We start from the raw sequence: 20826 nt of genomic DNA on the forward strand, positions 1-20826 counted from the left end.
GTATGGACTATGCACACATCCACTTCTTAAATCCAGAGTCCTAGAGAAGGAAAGGATTTTCCTTTTCAGGCCGGATGATATTGAAATCACTCAAGAATGATATTTACCGGGTGCCTGGCAGGTTCAGTCAGAAGAACACGCGACTCTTGATCTCAGGGTTGAGAACTCAACCCCCATGTTGGGCATAAAGCTTACTTAAGATGAAATAAAATAGGGGTGCCTGGGTGGCTCAGTGTGTTAAGCATCTGCCTGCAGCTCAGGTCATGATCCCAGGGTCCTGGGATCAGGTCCCTCATCAGGCTCCCTGCACAGTGGCGAGCCTGCTTCTCCCTGTGCCTGCTGCTGCCCTCCCTCTCCTTCTCGGACAAATATATAAATAAGATCTTAAAAACAAAAAATGAAATAAGATAAGATAAAATAATGATATTTATAGACCTTTGTTGACTTACGAGGGGGCAACGTCCTGATAAGCGCATTGCAAGTTGATAATATTAAACATTGAATTGCATTTAATGCACTAACCCACTGAACCTCCCAGCTCAGCTAAGCCAGCCTTCACGGTGCTCAGAACACTCACGCTGCCTGCAAGTGGGCTAGAGGGTCTGACACAGAGTCCGTCTGATAACCAAGTGCTGACTCTCCCATGTGATCGACGGAGCCCTGTGCCGAGGTGAGAAACAGGACGTGTGTCGGGGGGCAGATTGGTGGGAAGCATGCAGGTTGCTGACCCTTGTGATGGGGGGGCTGCCTTGAGGCTGTTGCCCGGCGTTCCAGGAGAGGATCACATTGCATTGTCTGGGTAGCTCCGGAACAGATTAAAATTCGAAATTCAAAGGGCGATTTCTACCGAATGCATATTGCCTTCCCACCATCATAAAGTCCCCAAACCCTAAATCGAACCATTATAAGCCGGGGCGACCCTGTGCATTGAGCTTATCCATGTAACTGCTTCCATGTATTCTTTTACTCATTCAAAATATTTGTATTGGGAGCTTGCAAAGTCCAATGCCTAGCCCAGGGGAATCAAAAACTGGAAAGCACTTCCTCGCAGCCCGCAAGGAGCTTACACAAGAGTTAGCACTGTGGGGATCAGGCAGAACCCAGAGTCAGGAATTCTGATTTTGTAGACTTAGTACAGCTCTTAACCTGCTTGTTCCTGAATCCTTACTCTGTTCATGGTACCGTGTCAGAGATTGCTAGGCTAAGTGCGATAGTTCACAGCGAGGGGTTGACCAGATGGTTTTTAAGGTCCTTTACAAACTTAATGTTTCATGATTTAAAGATCCAAGGAACATCGAGAGCCCTCGGATTAGAAATAAGCCCAGAGTCTATACTAACTCTTCTCGTTGCCATAAAAATCACGGAAAGCCCCCTTCCCACCCATATACACTGAAGAAGTTCTCCAGGGTCCTTGTAAAAGGCGAGGGGCTGTCAGTCTGTTTGCAAAGCTGAGCACAGGGCATGGGACCATCCAAGGGAATTCAGGACCATGTGGGGTGTGGCTGGGGACACGGTCATAGAATGAAAGACCCAGTTGTTCTGTATTCGCACTGGGGAATGTGGTCGGAGCGGCTGTGGGAACTTAAACTTCGTGACTTTCTGCGTAACAGAAATCTCAACCCCCAAGTGTGTAGAAGTGACTTCTCTGACACAGGACATGTAACTTGGCTCCCTCCTGATGTCTGTTGTTCTTGCTCTCAGAAGAAGAAATGGCCTGAGCAATTCTCATGGGCCAGCAGTTGAAAAAATATTTGTTTTGGTTTTGTCGAGTGTGTTCCCTATGAAAATGCAAACCCTCGGAGGGGAAGGGAGATTCTCATTGTGTACATGGGATTCATTGATGCTGAGCCCATCAGTTGTTTTGAGGAGAGACTCTGTGTCCGAGAAGGCTATAGAAAGCTTTACGGCCCCTTTCCTTTTGAACAGGAAGTTGCATTTTGCCAAGAGTAAACACATGTGAACCCGGGAAGGTTTGTTTAGTTTCTAACGCTGACTTCAGGACCCGAGAATGGAGACTGCGCTTGGCAAAAATGCCTTGTGTGGGATCTCTCTGGGCCAAAATGTTCTCTGCTCGGGACCTGGCCTTTAGGCTTTGGTAAACATCCTTCTCCCATCGGCCCCCAGGAGTGCACTGCCAAAGGCCCTCAACAGCTTTGCTCACTTATCAGGAACATTCTGAAGCTGATGGCAACTTGCAAACATGCTTTGAGAGGGACATCACTTTCCGAAGAGTGGCCGCTTTATGGAAATGGCTGGAGGTTTGGAACTCTCAGGGGACATGAGTATAGTGTGGTAGTCTGGCTGAAGAAGCTTTAGGACAGGCAACGCGGAGGTGCCAAGCACGTTGTAGTTTCTAGATCTGCAGATCTTATAAAGCTGCACCCGAGGAGGAAGACACTATCATTGTCTGCAACTCACCCACGAGGAAACCAAGGCTTACGAAGGGTGAGAAACGGCTCAGGGTCACACAGTGGGGTAAGTGAGGGAGAATTCTGGTTTCTCTGCTGTCTGGTTTGGAGATTTTTAACTAGTTCAAGATTAGTATCTGAACTGCAGGAAGTTACAAAACTCTTAGGAGAGACCCACACGATTCAGGGCAAGACCAACCTCAGAGCATTTGCGAGGACGGGCCACAGAACCGAGCAGGATGCTGTTACAGGTTTCCATGAATACGTTCGACAGTAAATCTCTCTCGTTCCAGGACAGGTTTCAGGCAGTGTTGAAAACTGGGGGGGAATGTCTGCGCAAGTGGAAATGGGGGTGCCAGGGGAAGCTGTGATGATTCTCCGAGGAGGGGCTCTGGTTCACCCTTGGTGAGGAAGGAACATCTCCGATTTGGGAAATTGGAATGGACTCTTTCTGTAGGGGGCTTGTATGAGAAGCCACTTCATGTAAACATTCTTAGGACACTTGGTGACCTTCCCAGGGCCTGTGCTGCACTCTCTAAATTCTCTTATGTCCGAGAGATATTTAACCCACCTAAACATACAAACAAACATAGGGCCTGTGATGCCATTCATTATGGAGAGGCGGTGGCTAAACGAGCCGATTCCAAACTCTGCCACATCCTCATGGCTCTGGTCTTGTCAGGGCTCTGAAACCACACCGTTGCTTGAGGGAGCTTCTCTACTCTACGGATATTCTTGTTAATGCTCACCCCTGCTCTCACAGTGTCCCCGAGATTAGGCCCATTTCACAGCTGATAAAACTGAAACCGAAGGCGATTAAAAATGTTGCCCAGGGTCATAGAACCTCTTGATGGTGGAGCCAACTTTCCGACGGAAGAAACAGATCTGATGCTGAGATGCCGGTCCTCCCCCCAAAACAAGTGATCTCCTTGGAACTGAATAAAGACTCCCCAGACAGTTTTTAGCCGGTATCCTGGATTTGTTTAAAGTCCTTACGAGATGTTAACAGCTTGAAGTCCTGTAATGGTACAGAAGACCTGAACACCCTGGTGCGTTTTCTTTTATTCAATCTAACAGGGACACAGACCTCTGGCTTCCCTTGTAGAAAACCCTGTTTGAAGTGTCTCTGTTTTCTTCATTCAGGAGAACAGATCAGCATCTCTCATGCAAGGCCTGGCTTGTTGCCCACCTCACTTTTGCAATGAATTTAGCAACATCTGCTTTGCCCATTAAAGTGATTTTTCTCTTCCTGGCCCTGAGCCTGTGTGCTTGCTGCAATTGATTACCAGCAATTTCCTTCCCAAACCAGAGGGTTCAGTGAACTCTCAATTGAATTGTTGCTCACTGGTCTCCTTTGGACCAGTGTGTACAGCTTACGTGCAAAATGGCCAAGCCACTTAGTTCCCAAATCTATAGGCTGATGATTCTGGTCACACACTGGGGGAGGACCGGTGAGTGACATTTCCCATTTCTGCATACAGTGACCCGGGGCTGTGGCCATCTCTGAGTTTCTCAATTTTAAGCCCAAGGTGGGGGGCAGGGGGTGAAGTCACCTTGCATACCGTAAGGCTCTTGCCGTGTTCACACCCACCTTTCTTCTCATCCAATCGTAGCACCAATGGCCTTGGATGTCACTGACTGGAAGGCTTACCTAAGAGACAACCAAGAAAATTTATCTCTTGCTTTAGAAGTAGCGTATAAAGACCTCAGAACGAGGTGTATCACTGCATCATTTCAATGGCAGCTCTGAGTCCTCCTATGGGTTTTAAGCAGCTTTTCTTTTTTTTTTTTTAATTTATTAACAAATAATGTATTATTTGCCCCAGGGGTACAGGTCTGTGAATCATCAGTCTTAACTCAATGCACAGCACTCACCATAGCACACACCCTCTCGAGTGCCTATAACCCAGTCACCCTATCCCGGTCCCCCACCCCCGAGGCAACCCTCAGTTTGTTTCCTGAGATTAAGAGTCTCTTATAGTTTTTCTCCCTCCCTGGTCCCATCTTGTTTCATTTTTTCCCTGCCTTTCCCCACCCCAACCCTGCCTCTCAAATTCCTCATATCAGGGAGATCATATGATAATTGTCTTTCTCTGATTGACTTATTTCACTCAGCATAATACCCTCTAGTTCCATCCAAGTCATTACAAATGGTAAGATTTCATTTCTTTTGATGGCTGCATAGTATTCCTTTGTATATACACACCACATCTTCTTTAGCCATTCATCTGTCGATGGGCATCTAGGCTCTTCCCACAGTTTGGCTATTATGGACATTGCTGCTTTTCTCTCTTTCTTTCTTCCTTTCTTAAAATATTTTATTTATTTATTTGAGAGGAAGAGAGAGAGACCAGAGAAAGTAGCGGAGGCAGTGGGAGAAGAAGGCTCCCTGCTGAACAGGGAGCCCAATATGGGACTTGATCCCAGGACCCTGGGATCATGACCTGAGCCGAAGGCAGATGCCCAACTGACTGAGCCACCCAGGCACCTCTCATGCAGCTTTTCTTAATCAAGCAATGCCCAGAGAAAGCCGGGCCTGTGGATCTGGCCTACCATTCTGTCATTTCTCTCGTAGGTTCCTAGTTGTCCTGTAAGAGGAGGGCTGAATGTTACCCTCCAGGAAGTGGGCCTACACTCCCTGGCCTCACACTCTTCACATGCTTTGCTTATCACGCTTATTGTATTTTTTTTTTTTTTAAGATTTTATTTATTTATCAGAGAGAGAGAAGGGGAGAGAGCGATCACAGGCAGACAGAATGGCAGGCAGAGGCAGAGGGAGAAGCAGGCTCCCCGCTGAGCAAGGAGCCCGATGCGGGACTCGATCCCAGGACGCCGGGATCATGACCTGAGCCGAAGGCAGCTGCTTAACCAACTGAGCCACCCAGGCGTCCCACGCTTATTGTATTTTGTTGCTTACGTCCAGCCCTCTTACACAGTTTCTTCCAGGGCACCACCTCCTTGGGGTGAGGGATCCCTCCCTCATTCACTGCCGCATTCCTACACCTGGAGCAACACAACAGGAGGTGCTCAGGAGGAAGACGGAGCCTGAAGGGTGCTGCCTGCCTCGTGGGAAGGTTTTACACCGGTACTTTGAGCTGTTCCTGAAGAATCCAGGAAACTTCTCCAATGCATGTCCTGAAAAAACATAACCAAAAAAAAATCAAAAGATCCCACTACCCATTCCTCGTCACATTGCTACTGTTGATTGGGGTGTTTAACTGGAACCTAAGTGTCCAAAACAAGAAAAAGGTAGCACACAGGCCTAAACCCAGTGATGGGGATGGCTGCTTGAAATTATTGGAGTCATTGTATTTTCTGTTTCTTTGAGAGACATTCCCCATTTCCACCAGGATTGCCGAAGAAAACCCGCTTATAGCCATAAGCACTTCTATTGAAATGGTTATTGTGCACAAGGTTGCCTGTCTTGTTCATATCTTATGCTCACAGACCTCTTCAGAAAACACCTTTGACCCTGAGCAAGGCTCTTTGCTTTTACGTTATTATTGCAGAGAGAAGTATTAGAGAGAGCATAGGGTTCCCAAAAAACATGGTTCAGCCTGTAGGTGTGAGACCCACATCTCTTCACCAGGGAGATTCGCTGCCAAACCTCCTAAGCTTTGCGTGAATCCTACAGTATTTCACTTCTAGAAAGGCCTTTGGTCTACATTTCACCCCCAAGAGGGGGCCCTTGGACTTGCTGAGGAGGAGGGAACGTGAACTTCAAGTGAGGCTCCGCTGGGGCTTGCATGAACATTTACAGTAAGGGAAAGGACTTTGAGCATTTCTCTCTGTCCAACTTTGGAAACCTAACAGAGAAAAGGCTGGAGAGATGTTCCAGTCGCCCCCCTTTGCTCTGATAAATCCATTTGTCAGGTACAGTGGAAGCAGGAGCCCACCGCAGGCCAGCCGCAGAGAGGGAGGGACCTTGGACGCGCGTAATGGGATGACTTGGGCTGTGCTGAGTCATGGTGTTTCGGTTCTGCTGCGAGGCACCCCAGAGGCTGGGATACAGAAGCACCTTCTTCCCCTTTCCAGAGCTTTGGCTTGAGTTAACCAGGACTCTGCTCAGAGAAACGCATCTCGCTGATAGTCAACCCATCAAGCCTCTGCGTAGTCCAAAATTCCAGACTGAACAAAGCGTTAGGGAGACAGGGATGGACCCGAATCCATCCAGAGCTGACCAGACCTCCTCTGACCAATGGAGCGGTTCATTGAGATGAACCCTGGTCACGTTCCAGGCACTGGGTAGGGACTTCGACAGCTGATTTCATGCTATCGTCACACAGCTTCACGGCGTGGGTGTCATGATGGCGAGGCTGAGGATTTGGTTATTTTAGGAAAAGAGTATTTGTTGAGAGGATGGGGCACTGTGCTGAGTGCTTGGGACATGGCAGTAGGTGACGTGAACACAGTCCTTCCTTTAGGTGGTTTATGCTGGTCCGAGGGTGGCAGGTCAAGATTACAGTCTTTGTTGGCCTGTTTCAAGAGCTTGCCACAAGTACCTAGCACACAAGTACTCAGAGTCTACCACATGCCTTGGGGAACCTCTTGGAAATGCCACCTGGTCAGGGTGGATATTGGCCAGGTGGAACATGAACTATATTTGTCCCTCTAACGGTGCACTGCTGTGAAGGGCTAGCTCCCCTGGGCACGGACCATGTCCATCTTCTGCTAGGCACCTCATTGTCCCTGAGTTGGTTAAGTGAGTATCGATGGTTGTATTTTGGCGTTGGGCTTCTGCTTGCGGTGAAGACACAGGGAGACCCATGTGCTGTGACAGGCCACAGAGGAAGTCTTTCAGCCCTCTACAGTTTAGGTCTTCTGTTCTCTCCCTCTTCACACACCCCCACACTTCCTGTTCTTTCCTGGGCCTGGAAGCGGAAGTACTGAAACACTGAGACAGACTGTTCTTATAGTTTTTAGAGGCTGATCGAAACCAGGAAGACCGGGAAGTCGGAAGGCTGCTGTCTCTGTCCCAGACACAAGGGCTGGGTCTCAAGAGCCTTGACCATGTTTCTCCTTTGGGCCGGCTGGGCTCAGTGAGATTGGTCAAAGACTTGCTCATAGCTGCTCTTTCTTTGTGCACTGACAGGGAGGTTACTCTTTGTTTTGGCTTCATTTTCCATTTGTAAGTAGAAGGATGGGTCTTCAGTGGAGACACTGCCAATAGGATTTCCTCATTATAGAGTTGTGTACTGCTGATTTATTCATTCAAACCTACTTCTCAATTACCTATCAGATGTCCTTCATGAAAATCCTTCCAAGAGCTATGTTCCAAGGGAGGAAACAAAGGCAACCAAAGGAAGGAAGTACGTGTTATGTTAGAAGGCTGAACTAACTACGGAGAAACCTGGAGGAGGGCGTGAGAGTGTTTGGTTGGGGTTATTGCCATTGTAAGTTGGGTTATGAGGGAAGGCTCAAGGAGAAGGTAGTATTTGAGTTGTGGGAGAGAGCCACATGGATATGAAGCCAGAGGCTTCCAGACACAGCAAGCGGCACGTGCAAATGCCCTGAGGCTGGAAGCCACCTGGTGTGCCCCGGACACAGCATGGGCGCCGGAGTGATGGGAGCAGTATCAGCAAAGGGAAGAGTAGAAGGACGTACAGTCAGAGAGGAAATGGGGTCAGATGGTGTCAGAAGGGCCTTGAGAACAGGGGAAGTCTTTAGGTTTTCTGTTAGTAAGAAGGGGAGCATCTGGAAGGTTCTGAGCAGAAAAGGGACATGGTCTGATGAAGTAATGTTGAATTTGCTCCTTTTGCAGAAGCACTGCCACTTCCTATTGACTGGCCTGAGCGTGAGGAGCCAGGGGTCAGGGATCTGAAAGCTGAGGGAGCCTCCTGACTCCCTGATAAGCCATCGCCCCCACTGAAGTGGAGGCCAAGGAGACTCAGATAGCTGGAGTGACATTCTTGGGCCATACAGCCAGGAAGCTGATGAGGTAGGAGAGGCAGGGTATGTAGTCTCGGAGTGACTTCTGGCTGTGTTCCTTCTCAAGGCTCTTCGGGAGAAATTGGTCCCTGGCCTTTTCTGGTTCAGACGCTGCCCATGTTCTTCGGCTTGCATCTCTCTCCTCCATCTCCAAAGCCAGCAATGTCACATCCTTACAACCTCTGACCTCAATCTCTCTCTCTGACCCCAGCTGGAAAAAAACAGCTGTCTCTCCACTTCCAAGGAGTCATGTGGTCATGGTGGGGTCACCTGACTGAGCCAGGATAATCTTCTCTTCTCGTGGTCTGTCCCTTTAATCACACCCGCAAAGTTTGTTTGAAGTATATATATTAAAAATATGTAAACAGGGGTGCCTGGGTGGCTCAGTGGGTTAAGACCTCTGCCTTCAGCTCAGGTCATGATCCCAGGGTCCTGAGATCGAGCCCTGCATCGGGCTCTCTGCTTCGGCAGGGAGCCTGCTTCTCCTCTCTCTCTGCCTGCTTCTCTGCCTACTTGTGAGCTCTGTCTGTCAAATAACTAAATAAAATCTTTAAAAAATACGTAAATAGGTAATTCATGTAGTCATATATCATTTATATTTATAGATATTTTATTTGTATTTATGTATTTATTTATTTAGAGAGAGAGCATGTGAGGGGTGGGGAGGGGAAGAGAGCAGAGGAAGGGTCTCAGGCAGGCTCCATGCACAACTCAGAGCCTTATGCAGGGCTCGAGCTCACAACCTTGAGGTCATGACCTGAGCAGAAGTTAAGAGTCAGATGCCTGACCAACTGAGCCACCTGGATGCCTATTTATTTTACATAAATACAAAAAATATTTATGTATTTTTACAACAGATATTTTATGTAGATATATCTTTATATATCTGTATCTGTGGTGTATACACACACACATACACACATACATACACAAACGTTGATGTCCTTGGCCAGGTCAGGCATTTGGAAGTGATGGAATATAAATAGAAATGCCTTAGGGCCCCACAGTAGCCTCTAGCCACACTACAGGACAGCAGTCAGGAGAAAAGACCAAGGGGAGTGAAAAGAACAGAGGACAAAGCAGATGAGCCTTCTTTTGGAAGGGAAAGTGAGTGACCTTCTATCTGCAGATTTATACATGCAAATCTATGTGGAGCAAAAAATTGAGATGAAATAGGTCAAATGGTAATGGTTCATTCTATGTAATATATGTATGTATTATATTATATAACATTTTTATACATTACACATGCACATAATGCACGAATATAATGTTATATACTAATGCAATATAAATATATATGATAACATATTATATTACATAATCACATATCATACTATAATAAATATATATGATAATATTAATTATAATATAATGGACTAATATAGAATATAGTTGTATTGTAACATGCAAGATATAATACAATATAATTAACGCATCACTACTGTCTATCAGAGGAACAGGAGAGATCTAGTTACCCGGGGGTCCTTGATCTTCCCCTTTCCTGTCTCCCCTTGAATCACTTTCCAGGTCCTAGAGAGATTCTCCGTAAAGCCAGCGTTTTGATCCCTCAAATCCACACACTTATTACAGCGCTTCTAGGAGATCACAGTAACCCAGGGCTGGGGCGACCAGAACCTCTCCTTACAGCCCGCTTCCAGGCTCGGTTTCCTCCAGTGCAGGTAGGATCATGTTTAAAACTGCCCAGTGGCCTCCCCCACACCCCTGTTCCTACTACAAGAAGTATAACGTCTGTAGTCTCTCTTGGAGGCTGAGCCTAATCCTCTGCCTGACTTCCCTTCTACTTCTCAGCTACAGAGAAGGGACTTTCTACCCTCATCCCACTTCCTGCTCTGTGCCAATGTGGGAGTGTTTCTCCCTCTTTGGAATGTCTCCCCCCACCGCCTCCCCCACCTCCATCTCTGCCTTTTGGTCACTGAAATTCCATCAGACTCTCCCGGGCTTATCCCAAATGCCGCCTCCAATCTCCATGAAGTCTCTCTTGACCTCCTCCAGCGGGCATGACTTATCCATCCTTCAAGCACTGTCTACGGGGACTTTGTACCTCCTCTTGGGGGCTTACCCCATTTTACAGTGATTTGCGTGCGAGTCTTCTCTTTCCCCTTCACTGATCCTGTCTTTAGATCAGCCTCAGGGTCGACTCTTGGCCAAGCTCCCTGTGGCCTCATCACACACACGCCTGGAGCCTTCTGAGCGACGGCCGCCGGGCCACGTGTGCTCAGGGCACTTTGTGAGGCCGTTGCTCCATGAGGCATTATTCGGGTGCACGAGCGAGCAAACGCCCACCGAGGCAAGATTAGAACCTCTTCTTTCTCTATGGACCACACGCATTTTTATTGTCACTCTTGTTCCCTCAGTGGTTTAAAAACCTCACTTCTTTGATGGATCTTTCACAGGGTTTGCTGGTTTTTTGTGCCAACTCCGCTGTGGCTGGTTTGCTTTTGGAAAAAAACCTGACCCGTTCTTCTTACCTGGCCTTGTCTTAAGCCATAGCATCCCTGAAAATACCCACATGTGCATTAGAAGTTGCCTTTTGGTTCAGTCCTGACTCTCCTGTGTCCTCAGACATTAGTTAAAGGGGTGAGGTCGGTCCGGCTCCCCTCCGGCCCGTGGCTGCAGCTGGGATCCGCTGGCTGCCCCGCCACGCCATCCCCAGCTCTGGGGCAGCTCTCCGCTGCTTGGCCCACAACCACCTGCCCCCGCCTGGAAGCACCTCTCAGGATATAGGACGTGACAGAGGCTTCGCCACCCCCCTGGGCCTTTTGGGACTTGGCACAAGAGCTTGTGCCTGAGGCTCCATCAGGTACCTTCCAGAAGACATGGCTCGGAGGCCGTATCTTGGGCAGGACGTGGAGCCTCGGTGGTGACAGTTCGGGGACACCGGAGCAGCTTCACGTTCCCTCTTTTCTCTCAACCCCTGCCTTTTCCTCACGAGGCACCAGGATGCTCGGACGACTGAATGGTCATGTACACCCTGTGGGCCCATCTCATATCAGATCCAGGTGGAGACGAAAATAGATCCTTCTCTTTCTTTGGAGGAAGATCCTGGAGTCTCCTTAGCCCCTCCGTGACAGAAGGCTCCGTTCTGGAATTGCCACATGGCAGGAGAGGCTGCCCAGCAGGAGAGGCTGCCCGGCAGGAGAGGTGAGGGCTGTCCACCTCGAGCACCAGGGGAGAAAGGCCGTGAGGAAGGCATGCAAGCTGCAGGCCATAGGCCCCAGCAGAAGCAGCACGCTGGTTCTGAGAGCCCAGAGTTCAAATCCCGGCCCCGCCGAAGCGAGTTCTTGGGATCCTGAGCCGTTCACTGGACTTTCCTGGGCATCAGCTCTCTCACTGATAAGAGGGGAGGTGGTTCCTGTTTCTCCAAACTGCTGCCCACGCGGATACAGTGGAGGGAAGACATGGGTCATGGTGGATGCTCAAACGTTCTGCTCCCCTCCTTCCTGTTGCAAAGTGTCTCCGCCTCCCCTGTGACCGAGGGATTGTGGCAACATTCTCCCCGTTCACACTGTGAATGCCTTCCAGTGAGACAAACGGACCCACAGGGAGCGACCTCGAAAGCTTTAGGAGGCCGTGGACTGAGTGGGCTGCTTCGCAGAACCTAAATCCTGTCGTGGGGTTTAGAAGGGGATCCCAGGTACCGGAGGGCTGCTCAGTCCGTGGGGCTTTGACTTGGAGAGCCTATGATTTGGTAGACTCTAGTCTCACATTACAGGTAGGGCACACATATCATTTATTGTCCCACTAGGAAACGGTTGAGAATGAAGGAACCTGCCATTGAACATTACAGCGGGAGAGCAGGTGTAAACCAGAACCGTTTCAGGAAAGGGGGTGGGTCTTTCCCTACTCAGGGTGCACATTTTGGTCCCAAGCTTGTGTGAGTTTTCAGCCTTCATGCTTACCTGGTTTCCAGACATCTTGAATCATGTCCGTATTTTCCCTCTTTAGCCAGTGGCTTTGTTTCGCAGGCGAGGGCCTTCTGGAAAGAAGGTTAAAGGCCCATGGCACAGGACACATGTAAATAACATGTCAGACGGACATAAAGAAAATGAAAAGCCAGAGGGCGAGCCGATGCAGGATCCAGAAAATTCTTCAGTCCTCCATGCCAAGACCAGCTGTGGAGGGAAGGGACAGGCCGGGGAAAGGCCAGACAGATGCGGCCCGCAGACAATCCAGACCGATATTCGTGCTCTCCTGGGCTGGCTCTGATGTTCCAGACCCGCAGGGGAGAAGATGAAAGAGAGGCCTTCATCTCTGCATTCGGCAGGTCCGGAGTGAGCCTCCCGAGTGTCTCTGGGGGACCGGGATGCTCTAGCAGCAAGCTCCAACACACAGAGCACGCTCTGTTGGGGACAGGACCCCCGGAGCCAGGAGCACGAGCACAGACCGTGAACTTGAAAGGGCCCTTAGACATGTTGGGGGCAAAGGTGGAGGAGCTGTGGATGCGAATCAATAGATGTGGGTTTTCCTCTCTGCTACAGAGAACATCAGTGCCCTCACTGGGAAACTGAGGACAGTGTACCTACTACATACTGTCCAGGGTCATTGAGGAGAAAACGATGCAGTGGACATGGCGTAGCTTACAGACTGCACATGCCTGGGGGGGATGTGTGGGGAAGGAGAACTTTTCACATCTTTTCTTCCTCTCCATTGTGGTCACGGACTGGAGTTGATCTCATCTGAGGCTTCCAGGTGAGAGGGGATGAGGCTAGCCATGCAAATTGGCCCTTCTCTTAATAAAGATGCTCCTTTGGCCTGACCGCCCCGTTCGGACACTAGCATAGCTGGTGGGGACCTGACCGGGTTGGAAAAGAATATGCAGTTCAGAGCAGATGTATCTGAAGTAGGAGAAGGTCGAGGCGGCCTCCAGAGCTGGGCTGCCTGGAGAAAAATCCCCGTTGTGCTGCTGGCAGCTGTGCTGCCTGGCAAGTTCCCCAAGCTTTTCATACCTTCGCTTTCTCCTCTGCAGAGTGATAGTAGGAACCGCGCCCACACCACAGTGTGATGTGAGGCTCAAGCAGGTTAACACATCGAAGCTGCTTAGAAAGGGACCTGGCATGCCTTCAACTCTCTTCAGCTGTTTCTTAAATAAAAAGTCAACGCATAAGAGTGTTAAAGGTGGACATGAGTGAGAGGCAGTTGTGAGGAGTAGTGGGAAGGACGCTGGATTTGTCATTTGACAGACTTGCATTCAGTTCTGATTCCTCAACTTTTTCTATCCACATTGGTATTTTTTTGGTTATAAGGGGCATGTGAGTTTATAATAGAACATTTAGAAATCCCAGAAAGCCCCCAGGGAGTAAATAAAGACGAACCCCAATTCCAGCACCTGGAGGGGGTCGCCACGAAGGCCTGCTAGCAACGAGACCCATGGGTTTGGTTCTGATGCTGGTCACTTGCTGGTTTTTTGATTCCTCCTCTGTTTGCGTATCCCTCAGGGAGAGGTCCAGGAACTGGCTGAGGGCAAGGGACTACGAATGCCTACTAAATAAAGCGGTTTTTTTTTTATTTTTGACAAGGATGAGACCCTTGATAGGCACCTCGGAGCCCTTAACCTACACCCTTTTACAGTTCTCTGTTGAACTGTGGGGAGCTCAGTCCTCCAGCCAGACAGCATGCCAAGCATCTAGACTGAAACCCATAAATTTCTTCTTCCAACCTCCCTGCTGTCATTACTTGGCCGCCCACATCATTGTTGCCAATTGCCAAGTGTGGCCGTGAGTGACAGGTAGCTTATTTGTGCCTGATGTGGGTCACCCTTGTGCTTGGTCTGAGTGCTTTTGTTAAAGCTCCATGAGGAGGTCAGAGCCGCATAGCAGAGCAGGAGTAACAGGAGAAGTCTGCTGGGTGATGATTTGGCAGCTCCAGGAAAGTTGTAAATTAGGCTGTCAGAAGGGAACTTTCTGGCAAACTCAGTGAACAAACACGAGGTGTGAGGTGGCCAGACCCTGTAATAAGCTAACTTTCTCTCTCACTCGTGGTTTCCTCTTGTTGGTCTTTCGGTGAAGTGGTTAGATGTGTTAACTATCACCCAGACAGAGTCTGAATGGCTTTGGGGCTGGGGGGGATGGAGTTGACCAATGGCGATCAAGAGAAGGGACACGAATGTGCAGGTCCACAGTCAGAGCAGCATCTGTGGCCTTTGAAGGTTGGTTGATGATGTCACCAAATCTCCTTCTGGGCATCATCCATGAGCAATGGCCCACAAGCCAAGTTTCCCTGTCATTTTAGTGACTTTAGTTGGACATTCCCGTAGTAACCATAGGAACCCATTCTCTCTGCTTTTAGTGTCAGAGGAGGAGAGGGCCTATAACTATAGTAAAGTCATGAGATTAATATTATAGAAACTTGAAGAAGGTTTTCTCTCTCTTCTCCCATTCAGTGGACCAGAAACAAACGCCACCCCCCGCCCCACCACCACCAAACAAAGCAAAACAACCTTAGAATCTCTGGTTCTTTTTTTTTTTTTTTCTGCTTTCACCAAAGGAGTGGCATTCATGTTGATGTGACAGGTGATTTTTATTTTCTTTGGACTTTTCTCTGTTAGTCATGTTTTCTGTAAGAGTACATTCACACATAGTGGATCCACCCAATAACAACAACAAAAACCCCAAAACCCTTGGTATGTATGGTTACTCCAACTGTCTGAATTAACTTCCCTATTGGAACCATGTTCTTCAGTTGAAGTGACAACAATTCACACCGATGACATTCTTAAAAATAGGTCTATCTTTTGCACCAAGGCCATGGACCCCTGCCTCTTGACACATTGCTTTCCAAACCTTTTTCAGTAGCTGAATCTATTTTTTTTTTTTTTTTTTTTTTTAGAGTGAGAAGTTATACAGGGGGATCACTATTTAAAAGAGATGGAGTGAAGTTTTCCCGGGTAGAGTGAGGGTGAGGACCTCAGATGCCTACCCGCTTGGCCTATCTTTTCTCCTCAGACGGTCTGTACGGAATCTCATGGCTTTGTGGGGCGGTGGTTAAAATCCACGGACAGAGTGTCGACTACCATCTGTTTCGAGTGTAGTCACTTCATAGGGGAAATCCTCTTGTCCCCTAGTCAAGTCAGGTTAGCAAAACAGTATTACTTCAGCTTGGCACAGGTTAGCGATAATCAGACTCTTAAAAAATAGTAGCACAGTACTCAGCCTCAATTCTACAGTGGGCTACACTAGTGTCCTTGAGTCTTCAAACCAACCAAATCTTGACCACCAGCTCTGTGGTCAGGTCACAGAATATGACTGAGGAACGACCATGCCAACCACAGGTCTTCTAGCCTCTGGTCATGGTGGTTCCCTGACCTCACCTGGCCCCTTCCACTAAATTTTAGCTTTGTGCCTCCTCCCATATAATTGTATCATTTGTCCTGGATTCAAAATGCCATTCCAATAGACTTATTTTCTCTTCGTCCTCTCAAAGCTTGAGCATACCATCTTGGGGGTCCCCTATTTTGTTGAGTTCCCAGCTTATTTTCAAGTTCCTTGGATTTTCAAAAAGGCCAGACCCTATAGTAAGACACGGATGCCTTAAAAGCCTTCGTGTTCAGTCTTCATGGTCAGGCCCTGCTTTGCCAGCTCCATTATGTCCGACATCCTTGCCAAACACAGCTTTCATCAGAAAGAGCCACATATGTGCTATCCCGCACCTATAATTCAAACACAGTTGACTCACTAGCCTGACGACCCCCATCAATTCTCAGTGATTCTGGGGAGTGGGTTATTTTCCTTGGCATGGACCCAAGACATTGAGGCTAGAATTCAATATTAAGCTGGTCTCCCTAGGATGTCATTAAGAGGGTTTAGTTACTGAAACACTAAAGGATATTGTCATAACACAGCAATTGGACCCAAATGGCCTCTTATCCAGAACTGTTGTAACTGTCACATCTTAAAGACACTGGGGTGGGGGCCCCAATCAGACATGCACGCCATTGCCTATATGTTTATTTGTTTATCCAAAAATATTTAGAAAGAAGTAGGATTTGCCTGACAGCTCAATTGAGGTACTAGTAATTATTTCTAGATGTACAGAAATCTTCACATGAAGGTTTTCTTCAGTGGACTCTTATTTACTCAGGAGATTGATGGAAAGAGAGATTTATACTCGGAAGAAAGTGTATACTCATGTATCTTGCAGGTTCTATACCGAAAATCGGCTTGGATTTAAAACAGGATACTTTTTCCGTATTTGGATGCATCTTTACCACACAACTGCTGAGACTCAAGCTTAAGCACTCTTACAAGGGGGAAGACTGAACTCACTTCAGTGTAAACCTTAGCACCGGGTTTCTCAGCCTCAGCACTGCTGATGTCGGCCCAGATGATTCTTCGCTGCTGGGCCGAGTCGTGTGCCGTGGGCTTTGGCAGCAGCCTAGTCTTCTCCTCACTTCTGTGCCAGGAACGCTTCCCTCCTCTGCCGCTGTGACAACCCCAAATGTTGTCAGATACTGCCCAATGTCTCCCGTGGAGCAAAATCACCCCTGGTTGAGAACCAGTGCCGTAAACACACGAGAAAAGCCGCAGGAGAAGGGTTGCGGATGGAAGGACCTGTGGCAGGACGGTGGCTGCAGCTCCTGTGCCCGTCCCTCCAGCAACGAGGGTGGGGGTGTGCACCTTCTCCCACTGGAGCAACAACACGGTTCCTCCCACCTGGCCTCGGGACGTCCCCGGCACTTCTGCTCTTACCAATCCAGCCTCTGGAAAGCAGGCAGAGTCAGAAGTACTAAGCAGCTGGCATCCTTCTCCTCCAGGTCAAACTCCTAATTCGAGGGTGCGCTTCTATGGGTTGGTTTTTGCTCTGGAGCCCAGCAAACGTGTCTGCAAATGTGCGCTAAGTGCAGTGAGCTTAGTGTAGCAAGCGTGAAGCACGGTTACACTTCTGTGCTTCTAGAGCATGGAAAAGCCTGGGTTTGCCCCACGTGGTGGTAGAGAGGAAGGTATTTGCCAAGATGTTTGTGAGAATAAGATGTAAAAACCCCCATTTTTAAGGATTGGCGGATGGCAGAAGTGTTGGCCAGAGGAAGGCCGAGCGAAAATCTCTGGGATGCTTCAGCAACCTTTTAAATTTATTGCCAGGAAATGGGCCCTGCTCCCTTCTCTGCATCTTTCCAAAAGGTCTCTTGTGAACGCAGTCGAGTTGGGGGGCAGGTGTGGAGGGGTGTGGACCGGGATAAGGGAAGGTGCCCGCCCTCTGGCCGGACCAGACGCCGCTAATAGGTAACCAGAATCGGACTACTTCTTCTGTGTGTACATTGGGCTGTGGTATGATTTTTAAAGAGGGAAAGAGCGATTCAAAGTGGTCTTTCTTGGCGCTGGTCCACCATCTCTCAAGGCCGTGAGTCACGTCTGGGGGATTTGAGTCTGGTGCAATTAAAAACCACTTACTCTATTCCACACGAGAAGGTGCTGACGAGGGATGGGTCAGTCTGTGTGAGGATGACACACCATATCAGAAATGATATTTAGCTGTTTGGGCCGAGACCACAGATTTAGGGGATGAACTACGTGTGTGGTACGCCACACCTCTGAGAAGGGCTAGAACAAAAATGATACGTGGACAAGGACAAGCGCTGGAGAGGATGGACAGCGACGAGAACTCTCCGGTGCGGCTCCCTGGAAAGCCCAGTGGTTCATCCACTTCGGAAAATAGTTGCGCGATTTCCTTAGAAACCCCAATGTCTCAGCCACTTTGGAAAACAGTTGTGCGATTTATTATGTTAAGCATATGCTTACTGTAAGACCTAAAATTCCCAATCCTAGGTAGTTGACCCCAGAGAAATTAAAACTATTTTATCGCTAAAGCCTCTCCGTGAATGTTTGCAGGGACCCGAGTCACAATCACCAAATGGCCTTTAATTGGCAAACGGTAAACATGTTTTGGTTCACCCGTGCAACCAAGAATTAGTTGGCAGTAAAAAGAAATGAGCTTCTGATCTATGTAATAACGTGATTAAATCTCTGATGTATTATGTTATATGAAAGAATCCAGACCCAAAAGGTTATATACTGGAGAATGCCACTTAAATGACATTCCGAAAAAAAGGCACACCTAGAGGGACAGAGAACAGATCAGTGGTTGCCAGGAGCAAGGGAAGGGGGTTGTCTTTAAAGGGACATGTGGGAAATTTGGGGAGTGATGGAATTGTTCTATGTTGATCGTGGTCGTGACTGCGTGACTGTGTACATAAGTCAAAACTCACAGAACCGTGAGCTGAAAAAGAGTGAGTTTATACCCCAATAAACCTGACTTTTAATAAAGTATGTAGTTTATTGTCCCCCAGAATCTCCTATTTTTATATCTGACAACGTGGCCTACCTATTGGTCTGGCTACCTAATTCATTCTGCTTCTTTGAAAATGACCCTTTGTTGCTCAGTCCCTGCTGAAAAGGCGGGCATTGTTGCTTCTTCCAGGTGATCCACACTCCGAGCCTTCACTTGAAAGGATCATGGTGGACATCCACCGTGGACAAAACCAGTAACAGGCTCTCTTTTGAGACTCTGCTCTAAGACACATGGAAACCACAGTCCAGAGGGTGTAGATTTTGGCTTGTAGATATGTTTTGTTTGGCCCACATAATGTTTAAAGAAATCGAATTAATTGCCAACATTAAAAAATGGGAGATTTCACATAAAAATCCAGATTTCCGGCTTCTCTTCGAGAAGTGGGAGGATCTGGTAAAATGGACCCAGATTCCCCCCTGGAGACAATGGCTGGAGCCGAGACTCTCTCCCGCTTCCCACCAGTGCACCCCTTCTGTGTGTGCTGCTCTTCCCACTCCCCAGAGAAGCCCCACCGTGGCTGTGTTTCTGCGGTTAGTCGGCCTCTGGAGGAGTGTTCAGGGAAGTATGAAATATTTCTTGCCCCTTCCACTTCTATGAAAAGTGGGAAAGCAAATGGTAAGACCATGTTTTATGAGAAATGAGAATGGGTGTGCTTTTGGAAAGCAAGCTTTCATCTAATGGCATAGGACAAGTAGCCCAAATGTGTGTGTGTTGGAAGAACACAGATTTAGCTCTCTTTCTGACTCGTGTGTGACTGTCTGTGCTCCCCCGTGTTACCTGCCTGGGCTCCAGACTCATCCGGGTTTGCACTAGGCTGCTAGTCTGATGGTGGAGTAGCGGGGGTTGCTGAGGTCCTCTAACATTGGAGGTAAGTAGGCACCAAGAGTGTGCTACGTATGGGCACTCCAGTGTCCAGGGAGGGGGGACTGAAAGCCTTAGAAATAAGAAGCAAGTCTGCCCAAGTTTTACAGTCGTGTGTGTGTGTGTGTGTGTGTGTGACAGAGAGAGGGAGAGAGAACGGGACAGATGTCCAGAGGAGAGTGTCTGTGGAATCCCTTCGGTCACCTATAGTGAGGAAGCAGGGATCTAACCCTAACCCTACACTTGACACTTGTCAACCTTTAATGTGCACCCAAGTCCCGGGGCAGTTTGTGCAAAGGCCCGATCTGATTCAGTCCATCGGTAGCAGGGCCCGAGATTCTGCCTTCAAAACAAGATCCCAGATGACATCAGTGCCGCTGATCAGCCGATCACATTTTGAACAGCAAAGCTCCAAACCATACCTCCACAGAAACCATCCAAGTTCACCTGCCTGAAGTCTGTTGTGGAGTCATCTGCTCTCAGTGCAAGAAGTACTTGGTAAAACCAGTTTTTGTTTTCCTCACTCACCAAAGAAACTCACTCCTTTTGGACAAGGGTCCAGGGAGCAAGGGAGTGTGGACTGGCAGTCTGGGAAGCAGGAATAATTCTGCAAACAAGTGCCTGGCATCGTCGGAGAAGCAATCTGGGTTAGCCGCCCAGTAGAGAGACGGTGCAGCTGGCCTGCCTGGTCTTCGTGGCTCGACTCTGTGGCCTTAGGCACAACACAGCATGTCTGCTTTCTCACCAGTTCAAGGAGGGGAGATTTTGACCTTGGAGGCCATTGTGAAAGATTTAATTAGCATTTGCGAAGGCCTGCAAGATCTATGGAGGAAAGGTTCTTCAGGAGAACAGAGTAATTTATAGTCACTATCTCATTTCATTATGGCTTTCGCTGATATTCCAGGCAGCACGGCCTATGAGAAGTCTTGGCAAGATCTACGGCTCCCTCATGGTCGGAAATGCCACACTGAGGAGGGTTACGGCTCTCTGTGGACCAAGATAAAATGCGCTCCTTCTTCACAACCCTTGATATTACCCAGGTGTCTACGATTTCAGGATTTAATACGATGATTTTTTTTTCATGTAAAGAAGAAGATTCTCCTTTCAGTGGTGTCCTCCTTCCAAACGGGGGGAGGGCAGACAGTGATGTCTGTTTAAAACTGATGGGGGGGGGGCTGGGTGGCTGAGTGGGTTGGGCCTCTGCCTTCGGCTCAGGTCATCATCTCGGGGTCCTGGGATTGAGCCCCACATTGGGCTCTCTGCTCAGCAGAGAGCCTGCTGCCCCCCTCCTCCGCCAACCACCTGCCTCGCTGCCTACTTGTGA

General features: G+C 48.5%; 1 long non-coding RNA gene across 1 annotated transcript; it reads left to right on the forward strand.

Moving 5' to 3' along the window:
• The first annotated feature begins 2009 nt into the window (after positions 1–2009).
• LOC131828973 (uncharacterized) lies at positions 2010–20826 on the forward strand. Its single transcript, XR_009352637.1, has 3 exons — positions 2010–2475; positions 19831–20000; positions 20407–20826. It is a non-coding gene; the product is annotated as an uncharacterized LOC131828973 (long non-coding RNA).

The sequence above is a fragment of the Mustela lutreola genome, chromosome 4 (assembly GCF_030435805.1).
Source record: "Mustela lutreola isolate mMusLut2 chromosome 4, mMusLut2.pri, whole genome shotgun sequence".
Classification (NCBI taxonomy): Eukaryota; Metazoa; Chordata; class Mammalia; order Carnivora; family Mustelidae; genus Mustela; species Mustela lutreola.